This window comes from Coregonus lavaretus (genome assembly GCF_964263955.1).
Source record: "Coregonus lavaretus genome assembly, chromosome: 4".
Classification (NCBI taxonomy): Eukaryota; Metazoa; Chordata; class Actinopteri; order Salmoniformes; family Salmonidae; genus Coregonus; species Coregonus lavaretus.
In genome coordinates, this window is record NC_139991.1 from 43,028,037 (window position 1) to 43,053,046 (window position 25,010).

A 25,010-nucleotide genomic window follows, 5' to 3' on the forward strand; every position below is an offset into this window, starting at 1 on the left:
CCACTACACTTCATCTCCTCCACAGTGTCGACTTTCAATGCGACGTCGATGATGGAATCTGAACATTTCCACACCTTCCTTGTTCCACTTCCTCCAGTCCATTCATATTGTCCATGTTTGAGTATTTGAGTCCCTCTACATATTCCCCCATATGCTTCTGGAAGAAAAGAAAAGACCAAACAGTATCTTTTGCAAAACAACACATTCAAATTAAAACATCAATATCAGCAATAATATAAGAATGATATATAAAATTAGATATAAAATGAATCACATTCCATTTCCCCCCTTTGATTCATAAGAAAATACTAAATATCACAATAATATAATTATCCCACAATCAGATATTCCAAATTTCCTAGAGTTATTTCAACCCTAGTTTTCATAACATTTTAGTGTGACTTTTTTTCCAATTTTTTCTTTTTCTCAAATTTTTTTTTTCTTCTCAAAAAACATTTCACTGATTTATTCACAAAACTCTTTCCCATTTTCTGAGGATATTAAATCGGGAAATTCCCACCTGCTTATGACTTCTTTACACAAGAACTTTGCAACCGAATGAACATCTTTTAGCTTAGGTGGACATCTTATGCACCTCTTGGTATATGAATGTAACCAAGAATAACAGTCACACAATATTTTTAGACAGATTGTGCACCTGCCTATGACATAGTCAACCTATTCAAGAAAATATGATTCCAAAAATCCTACTCCTTTGTGATCTTTATCCTAATCTCCCCTCTTGCAACATTAGCTAACCCATAGCTTCCTAAATCATCATGGTTTCTCCAAAACAATAATTGATTGCTACTCTAAGGATTTTTTCTATTGTCTTCAAAACACCTCCTTTTGAAAGTCCTTCAATTTCTGGTTCAATCCCTTGGATTGCTTCATCTTTCAATGGATACTGATTCTTCCAAGGAGGTCTGGCTCCTGGTTGAAGTTCAACTTTCACCTCAATTGGGTTGATTTCACAAATCCAATACCAGTACTACTTTGATATCTCAAACATTCTTGAACTTTTTGCAACATCTTCTCTTTAATAGGGTCTGAATCCATCTTCACACTGCAAATAGATTCATCTGTCATCCATACAGCTTGTGGCTCTCCTTGTCCTTGAGCCGAAATCATCATTTTCAGAAATCGCTGATCTTCACTCCTCCAAATCCTTCTCCTAATTAGTTGATTTCACATAGTGAGATGTGTAACCTCTTCAGGCTGAACACAGATAAAAGCAGTTCCGCTATCCATCATCACTTCCCATAGTCCATTGTTTATTTTCACTTCAATTGTTGGGTCTTTTTCCCTAACTGGTGCTACCAGCTGACACCCCCCTTTCGGATCTTCTGGGCACCTCTAGAATCCTTGCTCCTATAAGGGTTCACCTGTCCTCCAGATGATCTTCACTTGCTCCTGTATCTTCCTCTGAAATTATTTCTTTCCAGAAACTATCTATGGATATGAAACAACTTGTACCACTAGTTGTGGCTGGTACAGTTGCATTTGACCTTGTTCAGTTGAAGCTGTAGCAGTGATTGTAGTTTTCTGAGAGTTTCTTGGTCCTGTTCTTTCTTGTTGTTGACATATCGGTATTCTTCAAAGGCTTATATTCTAAGTTTTGTCCTCAAATGATCACCTTGCATCATCTTCTTACTGGTGCCCTCTTTCCTTGGCCTCAATGTATACTTCTTCTCCAATTCTTGGGATCCTTTTTTCAGCAGTTTTTTCTTCTGTATCTTCAGCTTCTTGAGTTGTTCTTCCAGCTCTCTTACTTCTTCTAAATGATTGGCCTTATCCAGGTATGATACGCATCGGTCTATATCTCTTTCTATTTCTTCTGTGCTAGTCATTGTAGGATAAAATCCTCTTGAATATGAAGCACCTTTAATCTCCAAATCTTCATCACTTTCTCCATCTTCACTTTCCTCAGAGATTGAATCTCTAGTATCCTTCTTCTTCCTTCAACTTCCATCAGAGATCAAATCTCTAGTATCCTTCTTCTTTCCTCTCTGGCCAACCTCTGTCTGATGACAGGGTCATATCCACCCATGATCTCTTCTGAATCACTCTGATCATCATCATCATCATCATCATCATCATCATCAAGTTCGATCCTCCTGAACCTCACTCTACCCTTAGTTTCCAGACATCTCGTTTTCTTCCTACTTTTGGAGTTTGGATTCATCTTTATGGTTGTTTCTGCTTGTCCTCTCTCTATTATTCGTTCATCTTCATCTCTGATGCAATAATCACCCTCCTGAATGATCACTGGAAGCTGAGGATAGACGTCCTTAAACTTGACTTCTTTCTCATAAGGTGGGGGTGTTTTTGCTGAATCCATATGTGAGAAAGGTGTATTGACTTCTGCCATTAGTTTTTCTTTCACCTTCACCTCTTTTGCCATTTTCTCTGTACCTCTGTCTCTCTTATCTTTTGTATCTTTTATCAGTTTTTGTCCTTCATTTTCAAACAGCTTAAGAACACCCAGCTCTCTTTGTCTCTTTTCTTTACGTTGTTGTGCTTTTTTCCCCTTCTTTTGATCTGCCTTATACGTGGATACAAGCCCTTGCATTATCTTGATGACGTCTGGGTTAAGAGTCCCTTCCACTGGCCATGGTTGTTCAATGTCAGGCCAACGTTTATTCCATTTTTCAGATAATCTTGCAATACCATTAACTAGAGGATTACTATTCTGTAATTGCTTTTGTAGTTTTGATGTCCTTTTCCCCCATTGTAACGACTCTGTTATATGTTTCCCTCTTTTTTTTTCTTTTTTTTTTTATGAAAAAAAATAATATTTTTTTTCTTTTTAAATTAAAAATAATTAATTAATTAATTAATTAATCAATATATCAATTTATTTTATGAATTTTATTTTACCAAATTATTGATTAGTGGCAGTCTTACCACATCCGATCAGGAAAAGTAAAGGAAAGTAGTCAACTTCAGAGCAATCCAAAAATAAAAGACCTGTAATCCAGCAACACTACAGCACTCACAAACCAATTGCTTATTGTTGAATTACCTTAATTTTACAGAATAATGTCAATGCTGGATTTCCAACACAACTCTAATCAAAACAAGTCATTCACAAAAACTCTAATGTGCAATTATCATTTACATCAATTCATCAGTCTGTTGCCAAGTTCCTGCGAAATGGTCACAACATGAAATATTCTATGTATACACAATGTATGTATTATATCCTGTAAGGGAAAGTAGGTTTTGTGGATAAGAACAGTACTGGCCTTTAATTGGACTTGATTGTTGTCGCTTGATGTACTGGTCAGCACCTCCTCTCTCTCTCTCTCTCTCTCTGTCTCCTCCTTCTCGTCTCTCAGAATTTAGTTTTTTATGCATACTTATGTTCACATTCACGCTAAGAAATAAGCAAACAGCTTAACTCATGAATATTACAATAGCACAATAACAGTTTATTTTATTTATTTATTTAATTATTATTATTATTTTTAATCCGTCAATATATCTCTCATTCACCAACTCAACCGATATCAACCAAACAGTTTCACAGTCAAGCAACAGTTAATTCAACAAGCAGAACATTCCACTTGTGTGCAAGTTTCCCCCTCCCTCTTGGTCTGCTCTAAGACTGCGTCTCCCAGCAGTTCAGTGGAGGCAGGGGAGTGGCACATCTGTTGTACGTAACTCTAAACTCATAAAATCCCACGCGTGCGCAGCTCAGTCACCAATGCGATTTCAGAGTGAACAGAGCCCTCCTAAAAAGCTCTCTCTCCAAGCCAAACAACAGAGTAGACAGACCCGCTGTCGCTCCGTTCTCTCCTCCCATAGTCAAACAATAACACTTAACAAAACTCACAAACGAACACGGAACACATAGAACATAGAACACAAATCCTACTTCCAAGTTTCTTATCTTCACTTATCCTAATCTGCAGATTTATAGTTATGTTGTTATCAACTACAAAACATCTCTATACACTTCTTAAAAAGTCCTCCCTGTAGGGTCATGCTATTCTAATAGTTAATGAACGTTCTCTTTTTATAGAGACTCATAAGGTTTTAACCTTAACTAACATATTTCCTTACAAAAGACTAAAACCCCTGTTGTCATAGCCTTAGTCGACACACAGCTGGAACTCATCAGATGTACAGACCTGCAGCGGCTCTCTCTGTCTCACACACACCGCAGGCTCCGTTCCTCTCATACACACACGCATACACAGTTTAAACAAGAATGCATCCGTTCATACAATAAAATAAGCATGCTACCGCCGTTCCTATTTTCCTTTATATTCCTTCCTAAATTTCTGCTACCTCAGATTGTAGACATTCAATGAGAGGATGTGGTCCTCTGTAGCTCAGTTGGTAGAGCACGGCGCTTGTAACGCCAAGGTAGTGGGTTCGATCCCCGGGACCACCCATACACAAAAAAAAAATGTATGCACGCATGACTGTAAGTCGCTTTGGATAAAAGCGTCTGCTAAATGGCATATTATTATTATTATTATTATTAGGATTACTTCAGACAAATACTTTGTCAAATAGATTCTGAGAGGTAACATACAATTGAATATATCTTCTACAATCTGCAGTTCCCAGAACTGACCCGACAGTCAATCTAATGACTGTCATAGGATTTATGGCCCATCCTAAAGATCGCCTTGTTTCAAGGGCTTCCTTAAATTAACGGCGTCCTAAAAGTATACTTTTCCTTATTTCCTGGCCTTATTCCTTCATGCTTTTCCTGGACACTCTCTCACACTTTTTCCAAGCCAAAATATGTGTGCCCAGTGTCAATAATTTCTATAGACTCTCCCCCCTGTTTGCATTGTTTCCAACGCAAACAAAGTTAGAAATTTAGAACGGACTCTCATCCCACAGCAAATAACAGCAAAGTGCACACACAAGTCCTTTGACGGTACATCTGAACAAACACAGACACAAGCACACGAACCGACCAGCGCCCAAAGAACTGTGAGAAATCTCACCTTATCTGCGTCTTGAGCGGGAGTCACTTCGTAGCCCAGGAATGGAATGCTGAGAAAAGACGTAGCACGTCCCAAATCCTCGTCACCATTTATGTGGTGTCTCAAAATATGTTGCTAATTATGCTGTGATGATAAGAAGTCCGCTTACACTGTACTTTGATTATAAAGGTTTATTGTATCAAAGATCACAGTATCAATTTACAGACATCTGCAGATATCTGGAGAACAACGGCCCAATCTGTTAATATGTTGTTTCTCTCCTTCTTTGTTTAAGACATGGTATTTATATCCTATGTGACATAGTATGGTGTGATTTTAATAAACCAATCCCCGGCTTTCACATATCTCCAAATGTCCTCTATTCCAAGAAACCTATGTAGCAATGCTTTTCCAAATGCTTCAGCAAAGAAGAGTAAAGTTCATCTATTACACCATTTGCAAACATCAGCAAAATCAATAGACCTTCAGACACTACACTTATAATGTGAAGAAATAGCCTAATATTTTATCAACATTTTAAGCTAAACGTTCTCATCTGTTGCGTCAGGCTCATTGCTTAAAACAGGTTTTAAGCAACACTCAACACAGAATAGCCGCATGTGCGCACTCCCTCAAATTATTGAGAAAATATCCTTTCTATTTTATTCAGCTATGTTCAATTGTATTCTTCATACTATAAAATAATGCCACGGAATTCTAAGCAAATCTTGTCTGCTAAATGAACTAGTGTAGCCCACAGCCAAATGGCATAGCCAGATCAGGGCCTAACAAAAGGACAACTCAGAGTATGCTATTCTGTTCTTCTGAAATAGACTACATTTTCTTCATATCATGTTTCTTTAGACCTATCTAAAATAAATAATGGATTTATTGTGATGGTGTAGGCTATATTACATGGATTTATTAGACTTTTTTAAATGTAGATGTTCCAAATATCTACATCAGTGGCTTGTAGGCTATGCGTGGAAGCCAGGAGATGCTAAATGTGTTTATGTTAATTAACGGTCAATTACCGTGAGACCGGCAGTTATTTGCTTGACAATCATGGCTACAGGCCTTCTAATGCGACTAGCCCCAATGCTCCTCCCTCTTTTTCCCCTGCCCCGCTACAAAGTTTCTCCCTGCAGGCAGTCACTGAGTCTGAGGTGCTAAAGGAGCTCCTTAAACTTGACCCTAAAAAACCATCCGGGTCAGATGGTTTAGATCCTTTCTTCTTTAAGGTTGCAGCCCCTATCATCGCCAAGCCTGTCTCTGACCTTTTTAATCTGTCTCTCCTCTCTGGGGAGGTTCCCATTGCTTGGAAGGCATCCACGATGTGTCCTTTATTTAAAGGGCGAGATCAAGCTGATCCTAACTGTTATAGGCCAATTTCTATTTTGCTCTGTTTATCAAAGTGTTGGAAAAACTTGTCAATAATCAACTGACTGGCTTTCTTGATGTCTATAGTATTCTCTCTGGTTCTAGGCCCCACGCTCTTCTCAATTTACATCAACAACATAGCTCAGGAAGTAGGAAGCTCTCTCAGCCATTTATATGCAGATGATACAGTCTTATACTCAGCTGGCCCCACCCCGGATTTTGTGTTAAACGCTCTACAACAAAGCTTTCTTAGTGTCCAACAAGCTTTCTCTGCCCTTAACCTTGTTCTAAACACATCCAAAACAAAGGTCATGTGGTTTGATAAGAAGAATGCCCCTCTCCCCACCGGTGTGATTACTACCTCTGAGGGTTTAGAGCTTGAGGTAGTCACCTCAAACAAAGTACTCGGTACACTGTCGTTCTCTCAGCACATATCAAAGCTGCAGGCTAAGGTTAAATCTAGACTTGGTTTCCTCTATCGTAATCGCTCCTCTTTTTTACTGCAGCTGCCAAACTAACCCTGATTCAGATGACCATCCTACCCATGCTAGATTACGGAGACGTAATTTATAGATCGGCAGGTAATGGTGCTCTCGAGTGGCTAGATGTTCTTTACCATTCGGCCATCAGATTTGCCACCAATGCTCCTTATATGATACATCACTGCACTCTATACTCCTCTGTAAACTGGCAATCTCTGTATACCCATCGCAAGACCCACTGGTTGAAGATTATTTATAAAACCCTCTTAGACCTCACTCCCCCCTATCTGAGATGCATACTGCAGCCCTCATCCTCCACATACTACACCTGTTCTGCCAGTCACATTCTGTTAAAGGTCCCCAATGCACACACATCCCTGGGTTGCTCCACTTTTCAGTTCGCTGCAGCTAGTGACTGGAACGAGCTGCAAAAAACACTAAAACTGGACAGTTTTATCTCCATCTCTTCATTCAAAGACTCAATCATGGTCACTCTTAATGACAGTTGTGGCTGCTTCGCGTGATGTATTGTTGTCTCTACCTTCTTGCCTTTGTGCTGTTGTCTGTGCCCAATAATGTTTGTACCATGTTTTGTGCTGCTGCCATGTTGTGTTGCTGCCATGTTGTGTTGCAACCATGTTGTTGTCATGTGGTGTTGCTACCATGCTGTGTTGTCTTAGGTCTCTCTTTATGTAGTGTTGTGGTGTCTCTCTTGTCGTGATGTGTGTTTTGTCCTATATTTTCCCCAAAGGAGGCCTTTTGACTTTTGGTAGGCCGTCATTGTAAATAAGAATTTGTTCTTAACTGACTTGCCCAGTTAAATAAAGTTTAAATAAATAAAAAATCATGGGCTGACAAAATGTAATGACCAAAATTTCATGACCACCACAGCCCTATCCTACACCTTTACACACTTTCATTTGGAGAGGTTTCTCAATTTAGGATTGGATCTAGAGCTTGTCTTCAGTTTGCAAGGTTTGCTTCTATTTTACAAGTAGAGTTTTTCCAATGTATCTATGTCAAAGGTTGTTAGGATAGGTATTCACAGGTAGATGGAATTAAATGGAAATAAAAGTATAGACAACATGCTTACTTGGTTTCGCTCTGAAGTAAAATGTTGAGTGTTGATCATATTCATACATCATTTTAATGTGGAATAGACATTGAATTGACATCTGAACAAGTCTGTCAGGGTAGTGGGTGCCCACGATGGACATTATGTTCATGAAGACCCAGAAGACTGCCAGCAGTACATTACTCAACATCCTCTTCCGCTTCAGTGACAAGCACGGTATAAAATGGGCTTTTCCTGATTGGCTGCAATGACTTCTTCTACCCATCCCCTTTCCTTTGCTCCCAGGTCCAAGACTACCAGCCTGGGGCATGTTTCAACATTGTATGTAACCACATGCGCTTTGATGGGCATGAGGTGGCAAAGCATCCTACGAGACCTGGCAGAGGGGTTTTAGTCATTCTTCCATTATTACTGCTTGCCGGTTCCCCTCACTCGGGGGATCTGCGGAGACGACAAACTGGCTGAGTTTCTGTGTGACCGCAGGACCTACTTCACCCCAGGGAACTACAACTCATTCTACACCATGAACCTGCTCTTCTTTGACTTTGGATATGAGCTGAGGGCCAAGGCCTGGAGTGGAATGGGGCTGACAGGAGGCTCTGCCAGCATTTTAACGCTACATTCTGGGCCAAGGTGGAGGCGTACAGGCAGACAGGGATTGGAGCAGGACGTGATGGAGCTGAGGAGGTGGAATGCAGAGATGGCTGCCATGTGCATTGAGGGTGAGAGTCAGAGCAGTGGAGGCTGGGATGATTCGGGACAGCGATCTGCTTCCCTGGCAGCCAGTTGGAGAGGACTCCATCCTGGGTTACAACTTTAGGAAAAATATTGACCCCAAATACAGGGAACTCTGTCGGAAAACGTTCACACCTGAAATACAGTGCCTCAGAGCTAGGGGTCATCCTGTGGCTCACACGCTTATGGGGTTGCTTAAAGGATACTATATCTTAGCTACAAATGGACTCATGGAACAGCTTGGATTAAACAACTTGGCTGAGCACATACAGATATGTTACTTACTCCTAATGCAATGTTGTCTTATTGCATTGATGTCTGAGACTGAAAGAGAAGATCATAACAGCCATGAGCTGATTACAGACATCTAAGATGTTTAATTTATTCTCAGAATTTTTTATATTTTGTCTAAATCAGAAAACTAATCTCAGAGCTTGACTCTCGAAGCCTGCATCAAATCCTTTATCCCCTCCTCTCATACTGAAGATGCCAAATGTATGTTATTCAGTAGATTAAGGCGTATAAATTTGTGTGCAAATCGTCATTTACAGTCGTAATGACAGTCGATGTTCATTAAAACAGTGCATGGTTCAAGTGCTTTGGTCGGATAATCCCTTTTTCTCGCAGTGACAGTTAGACATTGATCAGCATTACTTTCTAAATGAGTCACGCTTCCCCGAGCCACTGAGCCAGCCAGCGTACTAGCTAGCCTGCTGTAGTTAATGATGTAGAGATTCAGTGCTTTTTGCAATACACTATTTTATCCCACTAATGAGAGAAAGGATACAAAGCCCATGGAACTGTCTAATGAGGATACTTCTCAATGACAGACAGAAGTTCTGCACATATTGCAGAATCACACCGAGCCAGTGCTGAACTAGAGTAATTGAAAGTCAATCTGTCTGAAACATTTCCAATCTCACTGCAGCTGTTGATACTGATAGAACTGTGGCTGGAAGTGAGGTATAAAATCAAATTATGGGACATTTCCATTAGTGGTTTGGTTGTCATCATGATATCAGATGCTGTAAAAGGAGCAGTGTATTTGTTGGATGCTAGGGGGCAGTATAGCACCTTCATAACGAAGCCTCATATACATCATACAGAATCTGTATCAGTCAAAAAAGTTCCAACTGCTTTATAGCATAATAAAACAATATACACAAATTGTAAAATGTAAGTTCATATTAGGGGTGGTGAAAATGTGCAAGCATGACATGCATGGTGAATCTCCAATAAAAGAGGTTCTCTCTCATCCCACTTATCAGCCTTGTCTCATACGCTAGATAACCCCCTGTCCCCTGTAGCTCAGTTGGTAGAGCATGGCGCTTGTAACGCCAGGGTTGTGGGTTCGTTTCAAAGGGGGGCCAGTATGAAAATGTATGCACTCACTAACTGTAAGTTGCTCTGGATAAGAGCGTCTGCTAAATGACAAAAAAAAAACTAGATGTAACATAGTAAATGTCAATCCGGGACACTCAAATTAGTATGATATGTTACGTTTGGTATGGTTACATAAGTCAGATGGTTACTTAAGGCAGAAACGGAAGTAGGGTGGATGGGTAGGCTTATAACGCGAACGTCTAGCAACTCAAAGTTTGCGAATTCAAATCTCATCATGGACAACTTATCTGTACATCAAACCCACTGGTGCAGTGTAATAATCCTAAAGGAATAGTCTGATAAAATTCAATGGAATGTTGTGAAGGGCAGTAGACCCTGGCCTCTGTAGTGAGACTCCATCTCCTGGAATCTATAGTATTGCCACAAGGAAGTTGGAAGAAGAGAACCCATTTCGTGAGCTGGTTACCATGGAAACTTGCACAGTGGCCAGCCCAGCATAGTTATTTTATGATCAAAATGTATATTGCTGGTAAACTGGGATTCATACATGCTCAAAACACAGACAAGATAATAATCATGCCTGCATGGGTGTGCATTAACCCATTCAGCCATGAAGCAGCTGTGTCTAAATGACCACGGTGGGCAATGAGCGATAGTAAGGTGCTTCTATACATAGCCAATACAAAAGAGGTCACTAAAGACCTATTCAAAGGGACATTAAATTTACAGTTGAAGTTGGAAGTTTACATGCACTTAAGTTGGAGTCATTAAAACCTGTTCTTCAACAACCCAACAAATGTCTTGTTAACAAACTATAGTTTTGGCAAGTCGGTTAGGACATCTACTTTGTGCATGACACAAGTAATTTTTCCAACAATTGTTTACAGACAGATTATCTCACTTATAATTCACTGTATCACAATTCCAGTGGGTCAGAAGTTTACATACACTAAGTTGACTGTGCCTTAAAACAGCTTGGAAAATTCCAGAAAATGATGTCATGGCTTTAGAAGCTTCTGAAAGGCTAATTGACATCATTTGAGTCAATTGGAGGTGTACCTGTGGATGTATTTCAAGGCCTACCTTCAAACTCAGTGCCTCTTTGCTTGACATCATGGGGAAATCAAAATAAATCAGCCAAGACCTCAGAAAAACAATTGTAGACCTCCACAACTCTGGTTCATCCTTGGGAGCAATTTCAAAACGCCTGAAGGTACCACGTTCATCTGTACAAACAATAGTACGCAAGTATAAACACCATGGGACCACGTAGCCGTCATACCGCTCAGGAAGGAGACGCGTTCTGTCTCCTAGAGATGAACGTACTTTGGTGCGAAAAGTGCAAATCAATCCCAGAACAACAGCAAAGGACCTTGTGAAGATGCTGGAGGAAACAGGTACAAAAGTATCTATATCCACAGTAAAACGAGTCCTATATCGACAAAACCTGAAAGGCCGCTCAGCAAGGAAGAAGCCACTGCTCCAAAACCGCCATAAAAAAGTCAGACTACGGTTTGCAACTGCACATGGGGACAAAGATCGTACTTTTTGAGAAATGTCCTCTGGTCTGATGAAACAAAAAATAACTGTTTGGCCATAATGACCATCGTTATTTTTTGAGGAAAAAGGGGGTTGCTTGCAAGCCGAAGAACACCATCCCAACCATGAGGGACGGGGGTGGCAGCATCATGCTGTGGGGGTGCTTTGCTGCAGGAGGGACTGGTGCACTTCACAAAATAGATGGCATTATGAGGAAGGAAAATGATGTGGATATATTGAAGCAACATCTCAAGACATCAGTCAGGAAGTTAAAGCTTGGTCACAAATGGGTCTTCCAAATGGACAATGACCCCAAGCATACTTCCAAAGTTGTGGCAAAATGGCTTAAGGACAACAAAGTCAAGGTATTGGAGTGGCCATCACAAAGCCCTGACCTCAATCCTATAGAAAATGTGTGGGCAGAACTGAAAAAGTGTGTGCGAGCAAGGAGGCCTACAAACCTGACTCAGTTACACCAGCTCTGTCAGGAGGAATGGGCCACAATTCACCCAATTTATTATGGGAAGCTTGTGGAAGGCTACCTGAAACGTTTGACCCAAGTTAAACAATTTAAAGGCAATGCTACCAAATACTAATTGAGTGTATGTAAACTTCTGACCAACTGGGACTGTGATGAAAGAAATAAAAGCTTAAATAAATCATTCTCTCTACTATTATTCTGACATTTCACATTCTTAAAATAAAGTGGTGATCCTAACTGACCTAAGACAGGGAATATTTACTAGGATTAAATGTCAGGAATTGTGAAAAAACGAGTTTAAATGTATTTGGCTAAGGTGTATGTAAACTTCCGACTTCAACTGTGTGAAACAATTTTAAACAAATGAATGACCATGTATAATCGATTAGGATATAAATTAGAAAACAACATGGTCTGATAATGCTTTTATTTTGTTTGACATATAATTTGTGACCATAACATCTTAATAGTTAATACACTTTATATAGTGGATTATACATGAATTTGACTACATCTGTCACTGTCAGACATAGTGTGTGTGCCTCCACTCTTAACATGTTACCTGCTTCCACTCTTAACATGTTACCTGAACAAAGGCTGACCTCTGGCCAACTTCCTTTGTTGTTGCATTAAATCAGGAAGAAAACTACTGGAGGACATGGATCAACAGACAGCCCTGGATAGAAATTCCTAATTGCCCACATCGATCAGTTACGCACAACGCACAATTTGCTGCAAATGATCAAATCTAAAGGGGGACACCCAAATAATTGCACTCATTTTATATTTATTAAGAGTTATTTGTTTCAAATAAGTCTCTGTAGGTTCCTTTTCTGCCTGCATTCGTTGTGCATCAGAGTTTTTTTCCTGCAGGAAATCATCTTGATTCTTGGCTTTGCAACAAATTACTATTCCCATGTTTTTCCCTGGATGACATGACTCACGGATTCATTTTCTTTTGGTTAATAGATGCTCCTTATTAAAGAGCTGTGAAGCTGAACTTAGTGGATCAAGCTGGAGAGGCGGATAAAACATAATTTATGCATTCAGTGAGTTTTCAGGGTGAGGCTGTTAAGAGAGCGATTGCCCACAATGTTTACTCTCTCTAATATTCATCACTGCATTCTAGTGTCAGATATCACTCCTGCATCTCTGGGTTCAGATCTATTCCAGAACACTGGTACTCATATCAATTCTGTTTGCATTCATATCCCACCTCATTCCTGTATTCAAACCCATTCCCTCTAGTCTTTAGTGCTCATATCGATTCCCCTGCATTCATTTCTATTTATAAAATCTCTATGTCAATATCTATCTCTGTGTTATTGTGTGTATACTCCTTCACGTCCATGGACCTTGATATTCATATACCTCTATCTGTTTGAAGAGTGGAAGTTTTCTGCCCCCTACAGATGTCAAACACCATAAGCAAATCCCATTTTGTTTTGGCAGTTAGGTAAATATGAATCTTATCACGTCAGGGGAAACATATTCCACTCCTGACCTTCAGTTGGAACATGCAGGTAAAACAGAGCTGTTGATGGGTGGCTGTGATCCTTCGCTCAGAGAAGAGAGACAGGGAACGCATGCAGGTTGAGTGACACAGACAAGAAGATTCCCTGACAGAGTCCCTTTCAAGTCTGAGTAAATAACACCTGAAAAAATGTTATCAGCCAAGCCATAGTGAAATGTATGCTGATGCTAGGTGTTCACTGTAGAGATAGACTCTCATTGGCCAAAGATCAACAGTGTTGTGTTGATGAGGTGTTCACATAATTAAATAGAACACTATTAGTGTTATATTGTATCTCTGCAGGATTATTTTATTGGTGGTAATAAAGAAATCATGCTAGGGCTCCAAAGCAGCTTCATTGTCTTTGTTGGTTGGTGGAACTGCAGTTTAAGTGATTTGCACTTAACTTTCAAATGTTTGCCAACACAGCCATCCGGTCTGCCATGGAGAAGATTAAATCTGTTGCCAGTTTGAATCCCAGGTGGACAAAATAATGTTTGTTAATGTCTTGTAAAATGGAACATCTCCTTATACCAGATTTTTCTCACCCATGAAGTATGAAAAATACTGTATATTGTCACATAATCAATTAACAAAAAAAAGGAATTCAGAATGTACAGTTGAAGTCGGAAGTTTACATACACCTTCGCCAAACACATTTAAACTCAGTTTTTCACAATTCCTGTCTTTTAATCCTAGTAAAAAAAACCTGTCTTCGGTCAGTTAGGATCACCACTTTATTTTAAGAATGTGAAATGTCACAGAGAATGATTTATTTCAGCTTTTATTAATTTCATCACAGTCCCAGTGGGTCACAAGTTTACATACACTGAAGTAGTATTTGGTAGCATTGCCTTTCAATTGTTTAACTTGGGTCAAACGTTTCGGGTAGCCTTCCACAAGCTTCCCACAATAAGTTGGGTGAATTTTGGCCCATTCCTCCTGACAGAGCTGGTGTAACTGAGTCAGGTTTGTAGGCCTCCTTGCTCGCACACGCTTTTTGAGTTCTGCCCACACATTTTCTATAGGATCGAGGTCAGGGCTTTGTGATGGCCACTCCAATACCTTGACTTTGTTGTCCTTAAGCCATTTTGCCACAACTTTGGAAGTATGCTTGGGGTCATTGTCCATTTGGAAGACCCATTTGTGACCAAGCTTTAACTTCCTGACTGATGTCTTGAGATGTTGCTTCAATATATCCACATAATTTTCCTTCCTCATGATGCCATCTATTTTGTGAAGTGCACCAGAGCCTCCTGCAGCAAAGCACCCCCACAGCATGATGCTGCCACCCCCGTGCTTCACGGTTGGGATGGTGTTCTTCGGCTTGCAAGCTTCCCCTTTTTCCTCCAAACATAACGATGGTCATTATGGCAAAACCGTTCTATTTTTGTTTCATCAGACCAGAGGACATTTCTCCAAAAAGTACGATCTTTGTCCCCATATGCGGTTGCAAACCATAGTCTGGCATTTTTATGGCGGTTTTGGAGCAGTGGCTTCTTCCTTGCTGAGCGGCCTTTCAGGTTATGTCGATATAGGACTTGTTTTACTGTGGATATAGATACTTTTGTACCTGTTTCCTCCAGCATCTTCACAAGGTCTTTTGCTGTTGTTCTGGGATTGATTTGCACTTTTCGCACCAAAGTACGTTAATATCTAGGAGACAGAACGCGTCTCCTTCCTGAGCAGTATGACGGCTGCGTGGTCCCATGGTGTTTTTACTTGCGCACTATTGTTTGTACAGATGAACGTGGTACCTTCAGGCATTTTGAAATTGCTCCCAAGGATGAACCAGACTTGTGGAAGTCTATTATTTTCTTTCTGAGGTCTTGGCTGATTTATTTTTATTTTCCCATGATGTCAAGCAAAGAGGCACTGAGTTTGAAGGTAGGCCTTGAAATACATCCACAGGTACACCTCCAATTGACTCAAATGATGTCAAATAGTCTATTAGAAGCTTCTAAAGCCATGACATCATTTTCTGGAATTTTCCAAGCTGTTTAAAGGCACAGTCAACTTAGTGTATGTAAACTTCTGACCCACTGGAATTGTGATACAGTGAATTTTAAGTGAAATATTCTGTCTGTAAACAACTGTTGGAAAAATTACTTGTGTCATGCACAAAGTAGATGTCCTAACCGACTTGCCAAAATGAATGTTTGTTAACAAGAAAGTTGTGGAGTGGTTGAAGAACACATTTTAATGACTCCATCCTAAGTGTATGTAAACTTCCGACTTCAACAGTAGATTAATAGAAAATCTTACAACGATCCCCATTGAGATAGAATGGAAAACTCTGCCTATGCCTTTTTATCCCTGTGGGAGCACCATTTCCGGCAGTCTTTTAACACCTGTCTAATTAAACTCCATGAAATGGCAGGACCACTGCTATTTGCCATTCTATAGGCCACCAGGATGCATTTCTATAAACGCTACAGTGGACCAGATTTCTGAGAACTTCCCGGACAGCCTCAACCTCTTATCAAAGGTCATTAGAGTGAAATCTGTGCTGACTTGGTTTGGGGGGTCATTGAGTATTGCTACCATGGAAGACCTGCTCTCACACATTGCTCTTGCAGTTCCCACACATTACCTAACCAGAGGCTCCTTTTCACACCTCTGAAGGAGATTAGCAATTATTTGTGTGCAAACAATAAGTGAGACAAACCAATTCAGCATTTATTTATTTTGCCCAGGAATATTAACTTGTTCTGTAGTCTAGTAATGTTTTGGGCACATAACTGACAACTTGGCTGTGATTTTCCATTGTCTATAGCTCATGTTCATGCAGCCCCACTCATAATACAGAGTTTTCTTGCGACGCCATGAGTCTGTGTGATTGGGACAGATGTGCTGTAGTGCTCTGAATGCAGAACGACAGGGATCAAAGAGAGACTAGCACATCTGATAACATGAAAAACAACACCCACACAATCAATACCTAGAACCTGCTTCATGTCACGAACAAGCAATGTCATCAACCTACTGAGGGGAGGACAGCTCATAATAATGGCTCAAACGGAGCGAATGGAATGGCATCAAACACATTGAAAACATGAGTTTGATGTATTTGACACCATTCCACTAATTCCGCTCCAGCCATTACCACGAGCCCGTCCTCCACAATTAAAGTGCCACCTAACTCCTGTGGTGCACACCTCGCGTTATAAGGAATATTGAATGAATGATGGCTTGATTTCTATACCTGACCTATTAAAGCTTGATTTATTTAATTCATTTCTTGCTAATGGTGAGGAGGGGTAATGAAATATTTGTGTCTCTTACCCACGCTCTGCCCTTCATCCCACCCCCACCCCCCTTGGCATCAGTGATTTCGACACACCACCTCACACTGCTTGCTATTCCACTCACAAACACATATTCTGACTTTCACTCTAGATAAACAAACCCCCAGCGCCCATCTCATTCTATAATTCACTGCTGTCGATGCTCTTCAGTTAACTTCTACCTCTCTCTCCCCTCTCTCTTTCTCTCTCTCTCTCTCTCTCAATTTCCATTTAAGGGGCTTTATTGGCATGGGAAACATATGTTTACATTGCCAAAGCAAGTGAAATAGATAATAAACAAAAGTGAAATAAACAATGAAAAATGAACAGTAAACATTACACTCACAAAAGTTCCAATCTCTCTTTCTCTCTCTCTTTCTCTCTCTCGCTCTCTCTCCCCCTATTCTCTCTGTCTTTACATATTTTCTTCGCTCTCAATCTTGTGACAGTTCCAGCCAACAGCAACCTATCCAGTGGACTTTTACAGCCTGATAAACATAAGAGTGAGATTTAAGGGTTTTCATATTTGTCACCTCGCTTTTCCACTGAGCCTCCGTTTTCCCCAGTCCCCCAGGGCTAGTTAAGATGAGACAATAGAGGAATGGCTTTCGTTGTTTCTAGGCAGCAGAGCTGCAGGTTCTGTGATGCTGGCCTGGCCATGAAATCTCTATCTGAAGGAAGATCCAGAGGATGTCTGGGGGGAAGTGAACAGTGTTTTAGACCTCCTAATACTGTCTTTGATTTAGATTTCCTTAATGAGCATGTTACTACATTTACTGATGTACGTGGGTGGCAATGTTCGTTTTTTGTCTGAAGTGCATCATTTGTAAAAAGTATCCGAATGTTATACTGTATAGCAGCAATGGGTGTGCGTATGCAACTTGCAACACTCTTATGTGCAGTTGTCATATTGGTAGGCCATAAATTATTTATAGAAATAGAAAATAAAAGAGCGTTCTCACCTTCAATCTAATGGAAGCTGTCCATACAATACAGCCCCTTTAAATAGCACCACCTCAGAGTGTGGGTGGGAGTGGATTTACTTTAACCCCTGAAACCTGAAACAATGGATAGAATGTCTGGCAAAGGAACACAACACTTATTTGAAAGGTGTCAGAATGTTTTAGTTTATGTGTCAATCTTATTTGAAAAGCATAATTAACCCCTTTCTAAACCACCAACCTTTAAAATGTTTGGCAATAACGCCTCCACCCAGCGTGAACTTGTGACATCAATATTTTATTTTCTTATTTTATTCTAGTGGTCCAGCATGAGAAAACATGCCATCTCTAGGAAGGATCGAAGCCCGTAAGGAGCAGCCTCTCTGAATTCAGCATAACCTGGAGAAGTGTGGTTTCCTGGAAAGCTTTCTCAATTAAATAAAACTTTCTGAACCCTCTGTAACATCTTAAGGCATTTCAGATACATTTTATTATTCAACAAAACAATTCGTGCTAACTCAGAGATCATTCATTTTTCATCTAAGCCTGAGTGTTTTCCATTATATATAACGATTATCCTCTACCATTCTTGTTTCAGAATAGTTTGAAATAATCAATCTGTTAACCATTATATCAGCTACGCCTTAAAGAATTACATAAAAATTCACCAACAGGCATAACTGTTGATTTGCTTGAGAGGAAGTGGAAATTCAAAATTCAGTGAGGCTTGAGATTGTCAAAGGTTACATTAGAAACACCAAGTAGTTGAGATGCACTAGCAGTTAAGCAGATGTTGCCAAGGCATTTCCTCACCTGCCTACGTGTTTGGCAGTGCAAAGACAGTCTTAGCACAACCAGGCAGTGAAACTGCTCTGCTGAGCACATGATATTCAATAATTTAATGTATAAATGAATGACATACAGCAAGATCAAATTTTCATCAGGCCAGAATGGATGTAAAACATGCAACACCCAAGAAACATGTCAAGTGATTAACATTGGAAAATGTACACAGAAATGTAACCTATTGAGGGACCTGAAGCAGATGACCCCCAATTCAACATGTATCTGAACAAAAATATAAATGCAACATGTAAAGTGTTGGTCCCATGTTTCATGAGCAGAAATGTTCCATAGCACAAAAAGCTTATTTCTCTCAAATTTGTTTACATCCCTGTTAGTGAGCATTTTTTGTTTGCTAAGATAATCCATCCACCTGACAGGTTTGGCATATCGAAAAGCTGATTAAACTACATGATCATTACACAGGTGCACCTTGCGCTGGGGACAATGAAAGGCCACTCTAAAATGTGCAGTTTTGTTACATAACACAATGCCAGAGATGTATCATGTTTTGAGAGAGCGTGCAATTGACATGCTGACTGCAGGAATGTCCACCAGAACCGTTGCCAGAGAATTTAATGTAAATTTCTCTGCTATAAGCTGCCTCCAATGTTGCTTTAGAGAATTTGGCAGTATGTCCAACCGGCCTCATAACCGCAGACCACGTGTATGGCTTCGTGTGGGCGAGCGGTTTGCTTATGTCAACGTTGTGAACAGAGTGCCCCATGGTGGCGGTGGGGTTATGGTTTGGGCAGGCATAAGCTACGGACAATTTATAAAAAATAAAAATAAACATTTTTTACCCCTTTTTCTCCCCTATTTTGTGATATCGAATTGGTAGTTCTAGTCTTGTCCCATCACTGCAACTCCCGTACGGACTTGGGAGAGGCGAAACACGACCCCGCCAAACCGCACTGCTTCTTGACACAGTGCTCGCTTAACCCGGAAGCCAGCCGCACCAATGTGTCGGAGGAAACACCGTACAGCTGGCGACCGAAGTCAGCGTGCATGCGCCCGGCCGTCACAAGGAGTCGCTAGAGCGCGATGGGACAAGGACATCCCAGCCGGCCAAACCCTCCCCTAACCCAGACGACGCTGGGCCAATTATGCACCTCCTACCTTTTTTAGGTATCTGTGACCAACAGATGCATATCTGTATTCCCAGTCATGTGAAATCCATAGATTAGGGCCTAATTAATTCATTTAAATTGACTGATTTCCTTATATGAACTGTAACTCAGTAAAATCTTTGAAATTGTTGCATGTTGCGTTTATATATTTTTTCAATACATATAAGGTCTTGCCTGGAATGAGCAACCGGTTAAATGCCCAGCCCTAACAATGGGACAATCCTAAATGCAATTAAACAGGTATTTAGTCAATCACGCTATAATCAATAAGGTAGTTCTCAATAGTTGTCATTTCAATGGTCAATAGATAATACATTTCAACATCTGAGGACATAATACGACAGACATTCAAAGAATAGCCTGATGATATTAAATACCCCTTAACATAGAACATTCTAATTACTGAGCGCACTCACCTGCTGGATATACTATTGTGACCTGCACGCGTACTCTTCAATCCAGTCCAGAGTCCACAAAACAGCAGTGGCGAGTGTAGGCTTAGCCTACAGGTCGGCGATATGATACAATGTAAATTTAAACTCTAAAAAACGTTGTTAAAATTTGAACTCGCATGTGATATTCTGTATAACGTCTAGCAGTAAGAATATCCGCTTGAAATCGCAACATGAACAAACATTAGCACATTTTTTGTTGTTTTCAAGTTGAATTCAAGTTAGTTGACAACTCAACCATACGTAAATCAAAACTAGACTTTGAAATGACGTCTTTGCCCAGTGGGTAGATAGGCCTAGGAGATCAAATCTCAGAAGTTATATTTGACAACAATCCTAGATTTTCCACAGTTTTTTGTTTTTGTAAATGTACAAGTAGGCCTATGCAAATCTCTGCTGCTTCGAGCTATTAGAGGATGACACCATTGCCAAGGGATTGTCCAATCAGAAGAAGTCCACTAATCAAGAGCCAGACCAAAATACAGGTAAACTCTCATGGACCTTGGGGAATGCAATCCCCTTTGTTTTTCACCCCTTACATTCTATGTTTTGCTGACTGGACTGGAGTGAAAAAAGGTGAGAGGAGAGAGTATCCTGGTGCCATATCTAATTCTCATGGATTATCAGACTGTGGTCTCACAGCAGTATTTCAATTGGCCTGTCATATTTCATATGGCTTAGTGAACATGGCATTACATTACTATAGGTTTCAGTGAGGGAATAATGTTGGTGTGTGACCTTGTTGTGTTGTCTCATGACCTCAGTGGTCCAGTCAGGGTGCCAGTTTAGAACCAAGGTTGGGTGCTTTCAGTCGATATTCAGTAGGCCTACTTCTAGCAGTAATGTTCCAGTTTATATCAATTTCAGTATTACTTAAGTTTGGTCTTAATACAATATCAGCAAGTTTCGATATTCCATTCACCTGGTTAAATGAAGATGATTGTTAAAACAGTTAAGTCAAAATACCGTGATCTAACTAGAATAAAGAGCAAACATTGAGAACGTCTCTCAGTTGTCATGTTGTAGTTACAGTAGAGAAGGTTCATCTAAGTACAATAATTGAATAATGTATGCCATGATACTTGATGACGATGAATAAACTACATTCCAGGAGTAAAATTGAGGATGACAGTGGCACAAATGCACTGTATTATGTGTTCACCATCACCATCAATACTGCCCACTGAATCAGCAGACAACAGTAGTACCCATTCAAAAATAGCATAATAACAGCGACCAGAAGAACACTGGAAGCATAAAAAACAATTCAGGGACTGTGAAAGATTCAGGAGGTAGAACGGAGAGAGGAGTAATGGAAGCTAAAAGGCAAGTGGGTTCCCCCATCGGTTTAGATGGAGGTGGGCAGCCGGGCAGAGGTTGTAGAGGTGCAACCACGCAAGCAGGAGCTGAACACATACACACACACACAGTTTTGCAGTGAGTTCGTGAGAGATGTTGGTAGCCTACAGAATATAATCTGGCCGCCTATTACAACAAACACTCTCTCTCTCCACCAGTTTGCTAGAGGCCAATTATAAAGGGTGTTTGACCTCTCGCATAGTCAAAGAAAAATCCTGATTGCTAACACACACCACATTTAATTCACATGTCTGGTCCAAGGTGGCATGAGGCAGGTGATGTATTGCCTCATTGACCTCTAGGTGCTGCACGAGATTCAGTGGAAATGTGCAGATATAGTGCCTTCAATTTATTACTGCCTTTATTTCAATGGTGTTTTGTTGTTGTTTTTTCCAAGGTGGCAAAGTGCAAGTCGTAATGGTGGGTTGTGTAACCATAACATGTCAGAGTGTGTGGGTGTTATTGACTATAACAAGAAATCATTCTGAACCAAGAACACTATTCATTTTCTAAACTCTACTCAGCCAGACAGTTTAGTGGCTATTTACTGCATCTGAGCAGACAGAGTAAATATATACAGTCTGTACGGTTGAGGTGAGGCGTGTAGTACCGGCTCAGTTCCACTGAGACTCAGTGCTAACGTCTTGCCAGTGAGACGGCTTGTTTGTCTATTGAGTAGAATACATTGTATTCCAAATTAAGTCTTACCTACTGAATCATGCAAGTGAGAAACACTAGCTGAATAAAAGAAAACACACAATGGTGTATGTATTCAGAACTCAACATGCTGAGAACAATCGCATGAAGATGAGATACTGTATACTGCATATGGAAGCGTGTCTTGTGACAATCACATATTATAAGATCTGCATATCCGTTAAATCTATGTAGTATCTGTCCAATCAATGTTGGTCTAATCTGATGCCCCTGACCCCTTACTTGCATGTTCTAGGTGTCCATCCAGCATCTTGAAAACTGTGGGCAGAGTAGGCACAGTTTATTCTTGGCCATGTTTAAAAGCATTTCAGATGCAGCAGTCTTCAGGGTGTAGTATTATCTGCAGTGTGCTTTATAGGGATTCAAGAATCCCCATTAGATTTTTTAAAGTGATGGGATGGAGACTTGGATCCTGTATACTCTGAGTCCTAAGCTGCTTGGGGTTGTGTTGAAGACTTGTGCTATGGACTGGAGAATAATTTGGGCAGGTATTTATATCATCCTGCAGATGCTCTTGTAGGGATTGCAGGCAGCTAAGAAAGGTGTTATTATGAGTGGGAGTAGAGGTCTCCTAAGGAACGATGTACCAATCACTGCAGTGCCTCTTCTTCCAGGGTTCTGCTCAGAGGAAGGAGTCCCAGTTGTCCTCTGTGTGAACTGCAACATGTGCAAAATTGTTTGATGAATGGAGGATATATAGTATCAATCATGGGGGACACCGGAGGGGGTAGAAGCATTAAAGCATCAAAACAGGATTGTTGACTCATACAGTAGGACACATTAGGAACTACTAATGGAAGGGGGAAAAAGTAAGGAACTTGTCTGTCAGCCCTGCATTAAAGACCAAAATTGGTTAAAGATAATTGTGATAAATAAAAATATATACCAGTTTCATTTAAGGACCAAAAAATTGACAGCTGTGCCATATAGATTGCAAAATAGTTGGGAAGAGATTTTCGATGTACCGATTCCATGGTAGATGGTTTATGAAATGATACGCAAAACGACGCCGGATTCAAAACGTCATTATTATACAAAATTCTTGCAACCAATAGAATGTTATACAGTGGGGGAAAAAAGTATTTAGTCAGCCACCAATTGTGCAAGTTCTCCCACTTAAAAAGATGAGAGAGGCCAGTAATTTTCATCATACGTACACGTCAACTATGACAGACAAATTGAGAATTTTTTTCTCCAGAAAATCACATTGTAGGATTTTTAATGAATTTATTTGCAAATTATGGTGGAAAATAAGTATTTGGTCACCTACAAACAAGCAAGATTTCTGGCTCTCACAGACCTGTAACTTCTTCTTTAAGAGGCTCCTCTGTCCTCCACTCGTTACCTGTATTAATGGCACCTGTTTGAACTTGTTATCAGTATAAAAGACACCTGTCCACAACCTCAAACAGTCACACTCCAAACTTCACTATGGCCAAGACCAAAGAGCTGTCAAAGGACACCAGAAACAAAATTGTAGACCTGCACCAGGCTGGGGAGACTGAATCTGCAATAGGTAAGCAGCTTGGTTTGAAGAAATCAACTGTGGGAGCAATTATTAGGAAATGGAAGACATACAAGACCACTTATAATCTCCCTCGATCTGGGGCTCCACGCAAGATCTCACCCCGTGGGGTCAAAATGATCACAAGAACGGTGAGCAAAAATCCCAGAACCACACGGGGGGACCTAGTGAATTACCTGCAGAGAGCTGGGACCAAAGTAACAAAGCCTACCATCAGTAACACACTACGCCGCCAGGGACTCAAATCCTGCAGTGCCAGACGTGTACCCCTGCTTAAGCCAGTACATTTGGATGATCCAGAAGAGGATTGGGAGAATGTCATATGGTCAGATGAAACCAAAATATAACTTTTTGGTAAAAACTCAACTCGTCGTGTTTGGAGGACAAAGAATGCTGAGTTGCATCCAAAGAACACCATACCTACTGTGAAGCATGGGGGTGGAAACATCATGCTTTGGGGCTGTTTTTCTGCAACGGGACCAGGACGACTGATCCGTGTAAAGGAAAGAATGAATGGGGCCATGTATCGTGAGATTTTGAGTGAAAACCTCCTTCCATCAGCAAGGGCATTGAAGATGAAACGTGGCTGGGTCTTTCAGCATGACAATGATCCCAAACACACCGCCCGGGCAACGAAGAAGTGGCTTCGTAAGAAGCATTTCAAGGTCCTGGAGTGGCCTAGCCAGTCTCCAGATCTCAACCCCATAGAAAATCTTTGGAGGGAGTTGAAAGTCCGTGTTGCCCAGCGACAGCCCCAAAACATCACTGCTCTAGAGGAGATCTGCATGGAGGAATGGGCCAAAATACCAGCAACAGTGTGTGAAAACCTTGTGAAGACTTACAGAAAACGTTTGACCTGTGTCATTGCCAACAAAGGGTATATAACAAAGTATTGAGAAACGTTTGTTATTGACCAAATACTTATTTTCCACCATAATTTGCAAATAAAATCATAAAAAATCCTACAATGTGATTTTTTGATTTTTTTTCTCATTTTGTCTGTCATAGTTGACGTGTACCTATGATGAAAATTACAGGCCTCTCTCATCTTTTTAAGTGGGAGAACTTGCACAATTGGTGGCTGACTAAATACTTTTTTCCCCCACTGTAGATGGGAGAGGTTGAGGGTAGAGGAAGGACAGGAGTAAAAACAAACAAACAAACTATTGTAAAATAGATTGTGTCTGTAAAATGTATGTATTATGTATAAGCTGGAGTAGAAGCCTAAGTGTTGTTGTTCATTAGTTTTGTCACGACT

The 25,010-nt window shown here is 40.4% G+C and overlaps 1 pseudogene across 1 annotated transcript; it reads left to right on the top strand.

Moving 5' to 3' along the window:
• Positions 1–8,020: 8,020 nt before the first annotated feature.
• LOC311127431 (galactosylceramide sulfotransferase-like) lies at positions 8,021–8,837 on the top strand (annotated as a pseudogene). Its single transcript has 2 exons — positions 8,021–8,233; positions 8,370–8,837. The product of its transcript is annotated as a galactosylceramide sulfotransferase-like (transcript).
• The last annotated feature ends 16,173 nt before the right edge of the window (positions 8,838–25,010 follow it).